The following is a 14,628-nucleotide window of genomic DNA, read 5'->3' on the forward strand; positions in this document are numbered from 1 at the left end:
CATGCCCACCTCGGGACTCGAGACTGTATCCAGTGCTGGAGTGGTCTCATATGCATCAACCCGAGGGAGAGTACCACCGCCGAGGATGCCACATGCCCCAGGAGCCTCTGAAATTGTTTTACCGGGACCACTACCTTCTGCCTGAAGGTTTTCAGGCAGGCCAGCACCGACTGTGCACGCTCGTTCGTATGGCGTGCCATCAGGGTGACCGAGTCCAACTCCATACCGAGAAAACAGATGCTCTGCACCGGGGAGAGCTTGCTCTTTTCCCAGTTGACCTGAAGCCCCAGTCGGTCGAAGTGCCAAAGCACAAGGTTCCTGTGCGCATACAATAGATCTCGCGAGTGAGCTAGGATCAGCCAGTCGTCGAGATAATTGAAAATGCGAATGCCCTTCTCCTTTAGTGGGGCCAGGGCCGCCTCTGCGACTTTGGTAAAGACATGAGGAGACAGGGACAGACCGAAAGGGAGGATCTTGTACTGGTATGCTCGTCCCTCAAAGGCAAACCAAAGAAAGGGTCTGTGTCGAGGAAGGATCGATACATGATCGTGCGAGGGTGACTGCTGATATGCAGCATAAATTCCAGCAGCAGAAGGTAAGGTGACGGGATGTACTTACATGCGCTCGGCTCCGAATAACAAGTCTGAATGAGTGGTGCACGCAATCTCCTTTTATACCTGTATGTCCGGGGTGGAGAGTGGCATGCAAATTCCACTCGCCAATATTCATTGGCCTTTTCTGAATAAAGCAAAGGTGATTGGGGCTCTCAAGAGCGAACCCCTAGTGTCACTACATCGACACAACGTTGAGTGAGTGACAGACAGGTAACTCTGATTTTCAATCACAGCTTTCATACGTCTTGGCATGCTCTCTATCTTTCACATTACTGTTAGGTGACTTAATGCTACTCCTGGCGCAAAAATTCAAGCAGCTCGGCTTTGTTTGATGGCTTGTGGCCATCCATCTTCCTCTTGATCACATTCCAGAGGTTTTCAATGGGGTTCAGGTCTGGAGATTGGGCTGGCCATGACAGGGTCTTGATCCGGTGGTCCTCCAGCCACACCTTGATTGACCTTGCTGTGTGGCATGGAACATTGTCCTGCTGGAAAAAAAAAACAATCCTCAGAGTTGGGGAACATTGTCAGAGCAGAAGGAAGCAAGTTTTCTTCCATCTTCACAAAGATGAATCTGCACGATTCCAGCTTTGCTGAAGCACCCCCAGATCATCACCGATCCTCCACCTGGTCGTGTAATGGTTAGACAGAGACCTGGAGAGGCTTACAAGCCACAGTGTCTCGCACCCACTGTGAAATTTGGTGGAGGATCGTGATGATCTGGGGGTGCTTCTGCTTGAATTTTTGCACCAGGAGTGGCATAAAGTCACCCAACAGCAATGTGAAAGACTGGTAGAAAGTATGCCAAGATGCATGCAAGCTGTGATTGAAAATCAGGTTATTCCACCAAATATTGATTTCTAAACTCTTTATAAGTTAAAACATTAGTATTGTGTTATTTAAAAATGAATATGAACTTGTTTTCTTTGCATTATTTGAGGTCTGAAAACACTGTATCGTTTTTGTTATTTTGAACAGTTGTCATTTTCTGCAAATAAATGCTTGAAATGACAATATTTTTATTTGGAATTTGGGAGAAATGTTGTCAGTACTTTATAGAATAAAACAAAAATGTTCATTTTACTCAAACACATACCTATAAATAGTAAATCCAGAGAAACTGATAATTTTGCAGTGGTCTCTTAATTTTTTCCAGAGCTGTATATCTTCAGAAGTTATCATATAACTTCTGAAGATATAGTGTATATAAGTGTGGGTGAGAAAGTCTACTTTTGCTATAAATTCTTTTTAAATTTGTGAATGATGGGTGTCCCAAATCTGCGGAAATCTGGAGTATAGGCCTGTTGATGATTGAGTTTCCCCAACAAGCAACACTCAAGCATGAGTGCATGTATGAGCATAGTTTAGCCTTGTTCCAAGCATTCACTATTGACTTTGTCAAATCATCACCACAAGAATTGTTGACTATATTGTGGTTGAAATTAGTACTATTGACATCATGTCATGTGCAATGTGTAGCAGGTGTACTGAGGGCTGGATTCTTAATCAATGCATGGGGTGTGTAGAAAAGCATGTCCTATAATGTTTGTATTTGTTATGTGATTATATTGGTGATGACATTATTTACCATAGTCCAATTGATCAAAGATGTGATATAATAAAGCAGCAAATATATGGTCCTTTTTTAATCTCAGTAAAAGAGTGAAAAGGAGAAGGACAGACAACAACTGTGCAACAAATGTTAACATGTTGATGCCCAAAATATACAATGTAAAATAAATAGAAAGAGAGAGTTAGAATGGGATGTACTAAGGGATCCTTGTGAGAGCTGACTGGTAAAAACATCCAATATGAGAGCATTTCAAGCTCCTCTGTGAACACAAAACAAACCATTTTTTCATATTGGCAGAGTTTCTTTTTCCCTCTGTCTTGCAACTTGCACAATCCCATGAAGAAATGTGAATGTTTTTACTAAATAACAACCCCCAGCCTCCCCAACTCACGACTCAAGTGCTGCAGCTGTGTTCCCATGGCAACGGGCCGCAGACGTGAGACAAGCAATGAGCCAAGGTTGAGCAAAAAGATACTGTGTGACTGCTTAAAAAGCAGATATTTCTTCTCATCACACACTCTCATTCCATCTCGGTTAAGGCTCTGGATTACTGACCAGAAGGTCGGGGGTTCAAGCCCCAGCACCACCAAAGTGCCACTGTTGGGCCCTTGAGCAAGGCCCTTGACCCTATCTGCTCCAGGGGTGCTGTATCATGGCTGACCCTGCACTCTGACCCCAGCTTAGCTGGGATATGTGAAGACAAATACATTTCACTGTATATATGCAAAAGATTTATGTATAATGTGTGACCAAAATAAAGGCATCTATTCTATTGTCATCCTCTTGTCTCTCACACCCAACTGTTGGAGCAATGTGAGCAGGACAGCTTGCCTGACTCTGGCTCAGACACAATTTGTTTATAACCAGCAGTCAAACTAATGGGCCAACAAAGTACTGTAAACGTAATACTTATGATAAGTTGATGTATGAAGGTTTTATTTGTGTTGAGTGAGGAGGAAAGAAAGGGCACTCTTGGAGAAAGAACATGATGTTCCTGTCTTTCACAGACTCCACTTTTTCATGGCATCTGAGAGAAACTTTGAAATTCACTTTGAAAATGGAGAGCTGAGTAGAGGAGGAAAGATGAATAAATGATGTTGTGAATAAGTGAACACATGCTGGCATGAGTAGCAGTGGCTGTTGATAGACCAGTTTCAGGGTTCTGTTGCAGTACTGTGAAAACTCATCTGATCACTTGTTCATTCTGTGCTCATTCATTCAACATTCATGGTCTTCTCAGATTCTGTACTCTGTAAAACTTACCCAACAAGTCCATTTGCACCACCCACTCCATCTGTCTAAATGGCTCTGAATACTTGCTTTTTCCTTGGTAAGCAAGAAGTAGAAACAGGATTTTAAAGGCCAAATACACTGTATTTTCTTCTTCTACTACTTTTTGTCAGGTAACTTAATAATATTTTATTTATTAGGCTACATCAACCAACCCCTGAGCACAAAAGGAGATATTAGGCTGAATGTTAGCCTCTATCGCCATTCAATTCCCTTGTATGGAAAATATGCAACGAAAATGAATAGTGACTGAGGCTAAAATTCTGACACACAACTCCTTTAGTGTTTCACAGAAGAAAGAAAGTCATGAATGAACTAACTGACATTTCAAGGATCTAAACAACTGGATATTTTACTTTTTTAAAGGGGTCATGACATGAGGAATCAAATTTTCTTTGATCTTTTGACATATAAGAGGTCATTGTACTATAAAAACATACTGTAAGTTTCAGAGCTGAAAACTTCCTCCTTAATAGAAAAAGAGCAATTATTTAAACCAAGCTGCAGAAACAGCTCATTTGGAAGTTGTGGAACTTGTGACGTCACAAAGACCAAATACATCTGCATATGACTCCTCAGCATGACATCAACGCCTATTTTTCTGTCACTGCACCCTTGTCTCCTCGGATTATGTTTAAAAAAAAGGCTGTATTGGAAGGGCTGCATGATGTTAGCCAATCACAACAGACTGAAGTCTTAAAGGGCCAGACAGCTTAAAACCGAGCATTTCAGGCAGAGGGCCAGAGACAGGGAGGAAAATTATTATATATGACTAAATTATGTTTGGTGGAAAAAAACTTTACAAACATTATAAGTGGACCTCAGGGAAGATAATACAATTATATATATAAAAAAAGAGTATATCATGACCTCTTTAAAGTTTCGGAAACTCACGTCTAGACCTGAGTGTTTTCCTCAGCTCTTTATGCCTGCAGAGGTGGATGAAAATTACCGGTACTTGTTTTATAGCACAGGATGCTCAGAAGCAGATCCCATATGGCCCGTCTTAGCCAGCTGTTAAATTCACCACAATGTTTCATCATTGCAGTTAGGCTAATAGCTGTGCTAAGCTCTTTCTTAGAGCATTTAGCTGTCTGTAGAAAAGAGAAGACATAATTAGCTCTGAACAGAGACTACACCGAGGAGAACAAGCTAGTTTAGCCATTGATATTTGATGGATATCATCTCTGCTGTGATCTGACAATGACAGAATCTGAAGGATGGGTTAATTAAAAGCTGTTTAAAAAAACAAAACAAAAAATGTGTTGAAGAGAAGCTGGATGTGTTTGCTCTCTAGAGACATGGTTTGTCACCTTACAGTTGTTGGGTTATCTGATCATTTCAACCCTTCATCCTGGGACTGGATGTGACGCATCAATAATTGGCATTAGTTTGATTTCTACAGGTTATCAGAGTTTTTTTAACATCACGTTTGTGTCCCTTACAGTTAGTTTATGCTTCTTGAGGTTCAAAAAAGAGCGTACACTCATCCTAATAGACCTTATATTCACAGTAGCACCATCTATTCACAGTTGATTTTGACAGGAATGAAAACGAGGCTGCGGTGGATCTTACCGTCTCTTCAAATGACATCCCCTGTATAAAGCTATCAAAAAGCTCCAAGATCACATCTAACTTTCCACAACTCATGTTGTCTGGAGTTTTTAATACTAAATAATGTTTTGACAGCGGAGCGATCCAAAAGCACTTAAAATAACTGTACAACCCAGTGAAGAGACTGTAAGTCTGTCTCTCACAGCCTGGTTGTCAAAAATTAAAGATGGTGCTGCTGTGAATAAGATCTACACTAGCATACTGCACTTGAATGTTATTTCTTGAGATGCATCTCTCATCAGCTTTTCAGCAGAGTCGCTGGGGTGCAATGAACAGGTGCTGCCATCTAGCGGTAAGATTAATTAACTGCATTCACGTCTTGTGATGAGATTGCCCTCAACTGAAGCAATTTACTCCCTTGCCATCTGTCAGTGGGGGAACTCCTTTCTCCAGATAAACTGTGCTCAAGCTGAGAATTAACTACATTTCTCATTTCAGCATGCAAACAGAACCCAAGCCAGCTGCTATCAGTGGTGACAAATTTACTTTTAGCGATTAATTTCTACAGATGGAAATTTTGTAGATATTTCTCACATGGAAAATTAGCAAACATATAAGCCATATATATGTATTCTTTAGCAAACTACTAAAGTGATTAAATGTATGAAATGTTGTTAGTAACATAAACAACAACAACAACAACAACAACAAAACATGTTTAAATCAGTCAAGCAAGCACAAACACACATAGTGAAACACTGAATTCATGTTCGTCCAATTACAGCTTGTTTGTCTACAAAAGTGATTCAACAATAATTCAATGTGTGAACATGACATACTACTTTTTTTCTTTGCACTCACAGAAACCCTTTTAATATGATAATGACAAGACCATGAGACCAACAACATTTTCAGATTTAAGAAGCCATTTGTGCAAAAAAAACTAAAAAAAAAACTAAAAAACAATGAGAGTACAGTTTGTTTGTGGAAGTAAAACACTTAACAGCATAACCTTTTAATTGTAAAACAGTATACTTCATCAATGAGAGATATGACTTTGGAAGTGAATTCTAAACTTTTAGAGAACGATGGTTTTTCAACCTTTCAGGGTATGCATATGCTGTGGGTGCACGCTCCCACCACAATCCAAAATCAATTGAGAAAGAAATGCGTGCTACCACACAACATACTGCTTTACATACTATTTAAATATTATAACTCAGTTTATGCGCATAAAACACACCTTAGCTTACTGTATTCAGTGTTACGGTTGAGCCTGTTTCTGTGAGCACATCATGCCAATCTGTGGTTCAATTCCACACACAGCTTTCGGTCATTTCTGCAAACTGTCATTTGCAAGCCTCGGAACAAACAACACTCTGTGGACGTAAACCTATATTTTATGTATTGTTTGCCAAACCTCTGTCGTTTTGTCCAATCTTGTTGAGCGAATTTGTGTTTTCTGAACAAATCTTTTAAGTTAATGATTTGTTCTCATTCACTTCCTTTGTTTGAGCCGTAAATGAATCAATTTGAATCAAATCGAATCAATTATTTAATTATTCACTTATGATACATGGGGCAAATTCCAATCGAAAGTGAGCATTCCTATGTCCTACTCACTCCGAAGAGCAGAACATTTCGGTTACACACATAATCTTGGTTCTCTAAGTCAAAGGGAACAAGACATTGCGTTTGCTAACACATATGGGATTATCCTTCCACACGACCTAGTTGAAACCTCTCTACAATAACGCCAATATTCGAATATTGGCTATGGTGTTTGAGCACTACCTTTTTAGGCGCGAAGCTGTCTGCTATAAAAGCAGGCACGCAAACAGCATTCCTCAGAATTTTCTGACTGAGGGACAAGGAGCACATCGCTCGCATCTCAAAAGAACTCTGAGTCTTGTAGTGCGGCCAGAGTTTGCAATGTCTTGTTCCCTTCATCTCAGGGAACCAAGGGTACGTACGTAACTGTGATGTTCCCTTATGACTCTGTACACTTGACATGTTTGATAATGCATATGGGGAACAGAATTCCATCACGCCTCACTACACATCAGAACCTTCCAGAGTATGCCGCAAGTCAGTGACCATCATGTTGGGCCAGGAGGGGAGCACTCAGAATTAATATATGAACTATAGTCATGAATTAACCCCTTCACGAACCCATTTGTGAAGGGAGTATATTTATAATGAAAGTGATTGTGACTTTATGGTAAATTACAACGGCCTGACTGCAGGTGGTTGTGTAAAATGATGGGGAGCCCGTACTTAAAAGGAGGGGCATAAGTATATGTTTGGCAAGCAAAATAGCAAGCGCTCTAAACAGAGAGGTCTTGTGAAGAGAGAGACGTTACGTCTAGGTTGTAAAACCTTGCGAATGTGTTTTGAGAAGACCATCCTGCTGAAAAACATATGTCTTGTAAAATGTGCCCATGAGGAGGTGATGCCTCTAGTTGAGTGTGCTTTAACACCAATTGGGCAAATCTTACCTTGCAACTCATAAGCCAGGGCAATCACATCAACGATCCAGTGAGAAAGTCTTTGCTTGGAGATGGACATTCATTTTGTGCATCCTCCATAGCACACAAAGAGCTGATCAGACAGTCTGAACTGGCAGGTGCGCTCAACGTATGCGTGTAGCGCCTGCACAGGGCATAACAAATGCAAGGATTGTTCCTCATCCTAATTAAATGGAGGAGGGAAGAAGGCTTGAAGGTGAACCAACTGCACTCTGAAGGGCATGGTTAGAACCTTAGGCACATAGCCTTTTCTTAGTTCGACAGTGGCTTTTGAAAGACTGTGATTGTGATGTCATGGCACACGGCGCTTGAGCCAGCACTGAAGAGGTGTGTGTAAAAGACCTAATGGATTGACGGCGGATGCTGCAACCATAAACCCCAGAGCTTTTTGAAACAGCTTCAGTGGAAGTGTTCTCCCCAGTTTGAACTGAGACAGACACTGTAGAATGGCCTGAACGTGCTCACTCGTGAGGTGTGCGTGCCTGCTCACAGAGTCGAGGCATGCTCCCAAAAAGGAGATTTGTTGGCTGGGGGTCCGTGCACTGATAGGGCTGCTTCCCTTTAGCCTCACCAGTGGCTCAGCGGCAGCAGGTGGCGGAGCTGAGGCATTGGGCATGGGGCTTTTGGCTGGGCGTTGGCTCGAAACAGAGCGGAAGTTCACCGGCTGTGATACATTACTCCGTTTCGGCATAAAGTTTCTCATAGCCTGCGAGTGTTGCAAATGTATCCACAGAGCCATCGAAGAGGCCAGCTGGAGACACTGGAGCATACAACAGACCGGCTTTTTCCTTGTCACGCATTTCTGTGAGGGTCAGCCAGATGTGACGATCCAGAACTACCAGGTTACCCAATGACTTGCCAATGGCCTGTGCAGTGACTATCGTGGCACACAGCGCTAAGTCCATAGCTGAACCAGTTTGGCCCGCTGCTGAGTATGCTCTTCCAGCCAGTGCGGATGTCAGACGGCAGGGCTTGGAAGGATGAATGGGGTGTTATTTCCATGCCCTGCTACTTGCTGGGTAGAGGTGTGCCGCTACTGCCTCCTCCATCAGGATTTTGACAGTTCATTATGAATATCAGGGAAGAACAGCGCAAATCTATGAGATGCGGTTGCTTGACGGTTTACAGACTGCAGGAACCATTCATTAAGGCGAGATTGTTTAGGTTCCTATGGAGGAGACCACTCGATATCGACCACCCTTGAAAGGACACGGAGCATCTCCTTGTCAGTGGCGCGTACATGCTCCTCACCCTCGCTGGGGGAAAGGGTGGTAGCATCATCCACTAACCACTCACCTGATGCAGCGAGAGACATGACATCGTCATCATCCCCAGCTTCAGAACCGCCGAACGAGACGAGGCAGTGCATGAAATATAATTTATCAGCATAGACGCGTTACGTGGAGATTGAGGGGCTTGCAGAGCGTGTGCCAGCACGTGGTCCACCTCAAATTCATCCTGCTCGACCTCACGGCCCTGCCGTGCCTCATCGTGTGATCCCTGGGGTGTCACAGAAGAGGCAGGTGGGAGGGCGCCGGAGGCTGAATCGTCCCTCAGAATGAGGGCGATTCACGAGCGAAGCGTCTTGAGACTCATGCCCTCACAGTGACGGCAGTCTGTCTCCACGAGAGCTGACTCTGCGTGGGCATGGCCCAAACAGAGAATACAGCTCTCATGCTTATCTGACGGTGGGATGTGCCTCTCGCACAAGGAACACTTACGGAACGACATCTTTAAAAAGATGCGAACACATAAGCGACTTTTTTTAAAAGACAACAAAATCTAAGAGATAGGTTGGTTAGAGTTGATATGCCGCCTCGGAATATCAGGACGCTTCTAGATAATATAGGCTACCGGCAATTATAAGTGTGGGTCCTGTGCTCAATGCAATTTTACACACAAATGTCAATGAAATCCATGTGGTTTGGGATATGTAGGCAAAACTAGAAGACCTTTGAAAATTAGAATAGGAGAACATCCTAGCAATATACACACTGGTATGTCAACAGCCGTGGTGATGCAATTTCAGAACATTAAACACCCTGTTTCTATTGGGGTATAGAGAGAGTAAGCATCCCACGGAGAGGAGGTGATATAGAAAACCAACTTCTCCATAGAGAAACTTTTTGGATTTATTTTTCTCCAAATGGTCTAAATTAGTATTTTAACATCAGATTGTTCCTCTAAATATCTTTACTTCCACAATTTTGAAAATTAAATTAAGAGATCTGTAGGCTATTGTAGAACTGTGGGTATATGTGCATATGTAGAGGGAGGTATATTTGTATGTAATATGGGGACTGTGGTATATGTGAATGTATAATGTATGTGTATGCACAGTGTATATGGTTTATTGGTGCATATTGTGATGCATTTATTTGTTTATGTAACCATGTTTATACAAATTTTTGTATCATCTACAATCACCCTAGGTTTTTGATTAGGTGGATTCATTAACATCTAATTGCGAGCACCTGTGGGAACCATGGGATGTTTGTTTGAAACTGACATCACAAAGTCTGTCGTGAACATTATTGTTCTGTGGAAGACTCATATAAATCGAAACGTTAACCACATGGTTTTAGATTAAAATGTTGGAGCAGTGAGCAAGTTTTTTCTATTTTTGATCATGCTTCTTTTTTGACTCGGCACCTTGCAAAGCTTGTATTGGTGTGCGTGGGTTCTTACATATATTGTTTGAGATGCCAAACGCCTCGCCTTGAAAGTAGAGGAGAGTAGGCGTCTATGGAAGGCCAAATTATCTTTTAATGTCCCCAGCATTACTTTTCATTATTGCATTTTTACTAGTAATAATTTCATTTACAGAGCTCTCTAACTGAAGTTTTACTAGTAGGAATTCTAATTAGAGAGCTCTACAATTGTATTTTTCCTAGTAAAAATTCCAATCACAGAGCTCTACAATTGAAAATTTACTTGTCAAACTGTATGTTTCCATTGACTCCCATTCTTTAATAAGTATAGAGCTCTACAATTTAATTACATTTTTAATTTTCGTATTTTTATTTGGAACAACCCAAGGGCGCAAAATATAGAATACTATAATCTCGTGCACCCTAAGGTTGAAAACCCCTGAGAAAACAAGTATACTAAAAGGCTTGTTTGAGATGCCAAATGCCTCACCTGAAAGTAGACAGTAGGTGGCTATGGAAGGCCAAATTATCTTTTAATGTCCCCAGTGTTACTTTTCATTATTGCATTTTTACTAGTAATAATTCCATTTACAGAGCTCTCTAACTGATTTTTTTCTAGTAATAATTGCAATAAGAGAGCTCTGTAACAGCATTTTTACTAGTAATAATTCCAAATTACATAGCTTTACAATTGAATTTTTACTAGTAAAATATATATCACATTAAATATATGTTTAATTGCAATTTGGTGTTTTTATAATTTTTATAAATGTTTTTGTAATTTGGGTCTTTCTGTATGTAGTTTGCATGTTCTCCCTGTGTTTGCATGGGTCTCCTCCGGGTGCTCCGGTTTCCCCCAACAATCAAATTTTTTTAATTACATGTGCTTTGTTTCTGATAAAGTAGATGTTATTTAAATTCTGTTGCTTTTAAATGAAAATGAATATGATGAACAAGTCACCCAATATACCTGTTAAAAGCTGAGTCATTTTCTTCCATATTTAGTTTAATAACATATTTTAGACATTTTAGAAATATGATAACAGTCACATATCCCATATAAAGATGGTGCTGGTAATATTCACATATATTTTATACACATAAAAACATGATATCAGAGTATAAAAAAATTAACATTTTTGAAGAGAACAAAACATCAGTGTCATCATAAAGTTTTCCTTCGTGCTTGCAGTTTGTGCAGCTGGTAGAAAGCAACTGCGCCGCCTGGCTCTAAAGACTGCAGCAGCCTCACTCTTGTGAGAGTATTTTTTACATACGTCGCAATGACATCACAGCCAGTTGGACAGATTTTTCACCAGAATGCACCTGCCAGTGATCACCGGTGATCGGTTTTGCGTAGAACCTGCTCATCCCAAATGAGCCTAATGTTACATACCTCATGTTAGAACATACAATCTTTGTTGTAATATCAAGATTACAGACAAACAAATCTATTTTGTATAAACAGAACAAATCCATACTTTAAACTGGTGGTGGCGTCAGAAGCAACTGAGATTCGTCCTCCACCACCCAGATTGAGGCGAGTCACTACACCACCACGAGGACCTAGAGCGCAATGGGATTTTGGCGTGCCATATTGGGGAGAAAAGGGGAGAAAATAAAAAAATAATAATTGTCAATTTTATTGTCAATGTTTAGTTTCATCAGTGATCTGCATCAAATAAATGAAGAAAAAAAATTCTGTCTCTCCTATAACATGTATCCATCCTTTTCCTATAGCCACTTGTCCTATCTAGGGTCACAGGAAATGCTGGAGCCTATCCCAACTGTTTCAGGCTGAAGGCAGGGAAACATCCTGGACAGTTGGCCAGTCCACCTCAGGGCTAACACACAGACAAACACAATCACACTCTCACTTACACCTACAGGTAATTTAGAGTCTCCAATTCACTTGACCTGCATGTTTTTGGACTGTTGGGGGACACCAGAGTACCCAGAGGAGACCCATGCATACACGGGGAGAACATGCAAACTTCACACAGAAAGACCTAGGGAGAGCCAGGACTCCATCCGGGGACCTTCTTGCTGTGAGGTGACAGTGCTGCCACTGAGCCACCGTGCAGCCCTATGATGTGTATCCATTTTTAATTTGTTATTATTTATTGCGCAGCGTGATCCCTACGCAAATACTTGGTAACATCTGTTATGTTTTAAATTTTCCCTATGCTGATGTAGCGCTATTTGGTTGGAGTAAAGTTGACATACTGTATGTAGCTTGAACAGCCAGATGCATTTACACTTGATAGAGTTTTGTGATCGGATTTATCTCCATCTCGTATACAACTTGGAGGGCATTTACACTTGCTCTTTTCAAGATGAGATAGCTATTCAATCAGTAAAAATGCATGGACCCCATTTACACCTTGTGTTTTCATTATCCGAATACAACTATGTAAGTAATTAATTATGTGATGAGATGACGTTACAGTCATCCGTTGTTAAAGTGCTGTGTTGCAGGTTCTTACCTTTTTCCTGTTGATTCTCCCATTGCAATGTGAATAACACAACACATACTGCCGGTTTGCAATCTTGCCACCTGAACAATGAACAAAATCCCATTATTCCATGGGAATATACTTGGACTATCTCGTCTCTCTCCTCAAATCCCCACTTGTTTGCACCTCTCTCCAGTTTCCTAATCACGATGTGGCTCGCATGACACTCACGTGAAACCAGGCCAACATAATATCACGAGAATTCATCACAATACTACGAGGTGGTGAATTTCAATTCGTATGACTTAATTTGTATGAAAACGTGCAACTTATACATCAACCAATCACATACACTTCATGAACGCGTTCAGAACCAGGAAGTGTCACTTTCTTCCATAATACACATTAGGGCTTTTAACATTAATATCGTGGTCATGTTTACGCGCTGGGTAGGGTAAGGTGTTACACTATATCGTTAGGTATAGGGATGGGGTTTTGGTTAGGGGTTACAGTTATGAAAACAGTTTTGGATTAACACGGAGCAAACGGCACATCGGTGGGGACATGAGGGAAGCATCTCTTGTTGGTGGGTGTATAACTCATTCGATTTTGTACAAATAAACTTTTACGAATTCGCCACCTCGTACTATCGTGATGAATTCTCATGAACAGCTTGAACATCAGCTTGAACCAGGCTTTGCTCACACCTTTCAGATGAGAAGCATATTTAGCACTTACAAAGCACCGAACTTGAGGTGAATTACATAAAATTTTCTTCGACAACCTGAAATTTAAAAAACGCTGACTGTTGAAGTGTTGGAAAGCATTCGATTTATCCATCAGTGTTTTTAAAATTTGCTAACAGATGGAGAATTTTTAGTTACCACAGCCTCTTATGTAATATGTAAGTAGCGTTTTCCATTTTGTGTGGGTAATTTTGATTGGATCTCTATGTGATCACAGTGGAGACGCATTTGACTGCAAGGTGTAAATGCTATCCAGCTAAAGAACATCCACACACTATACGGATATGAAACGCATGTTAATGCAAGGTGTAAATGGGACCTAATTGTACATACCCCTATTAAAGGTCTGCTGATGTGCAGTATGATGTGGCCTGAAAAATGATAGGCCTGGGATTAAAGCTGAAGTGTGTAACTTTTTCTGTGTTGAAATACTCTCTTTTGTCCCAGCTTAATATGCAGAGTAAACTACAATAAAATTAAGTCATTTGTAGGTTCATTTTCTAGAGAACTGTAAACACTGTATATCTGTGGCGCTTTAAAAATATTCTGTTTGTTTTAAGCAACCCGTCCAGCCGGACACAAAAACATAGACTGGACCAGTGGTGTGAGTTTGGGGTGGGACTATCTGTTTGTTTGATCAAAAAAGATGGTGAAAAGCATATTAGGGAAAGCTGTTTAAAAAACAGACAGAATTTTGCAATTCCATTCGGTGTCACTAGTGGCACAGAAATTACTTCAGCTTTAAATGAGAAAGTGTTTTCTTTTAGAGTGCATAGAACTGGATTGGAAGAATCAGCAATCAAGATCTTAAGGCTAGAGTTTTGGTACCTTACTGGGCGAAACTATTATGTAATTAAATGAAGGTTTTATCCCTGACTGAAACAACCTTGGACAATGTAGTAACCCTATCACTACTAAGCCAGTGTGTAAGGCAGTAACCCCAGGTTGCTCTAAGGTGACCCTCTGTAATTGGCTTTAGATACAAAACATAAATGACAAGTAAAGGAAGACTGTTGAATTGAACTGTATTTTGAATGCAGAAGATGCTAAATAAATGCAAAGGCTAATATAAGAGTGGTTAAATGGCAAAATAGACACAAATTATTCAGAGATATTGTAATGATTTCACTAGAGGGCAGTGCATCTTTTCTTTGTAAATTCAAATAGGATTTCGTTTATGTTAAATACCACAGTTGTTGTGGGATATGAAACAACA

The sequence above is a fragment of the Myxocyprinus asiaticus genome, chromosome 14, assembly GCF_019703515.2.
Source record: "Myxocyprinus asiaticus isolate MX2 ecotype Aquarium Trade chromosome 14, UBuf_Myxa_2, whole genome shotgun sequence".
NCBI classification, from domain to species: Eukaryota; Metazoa; Chordata; class Actinopteri; order Cypriniformes; family Catostomidae; genus Myxocyprinus; species Myxocyprinus asiaticus.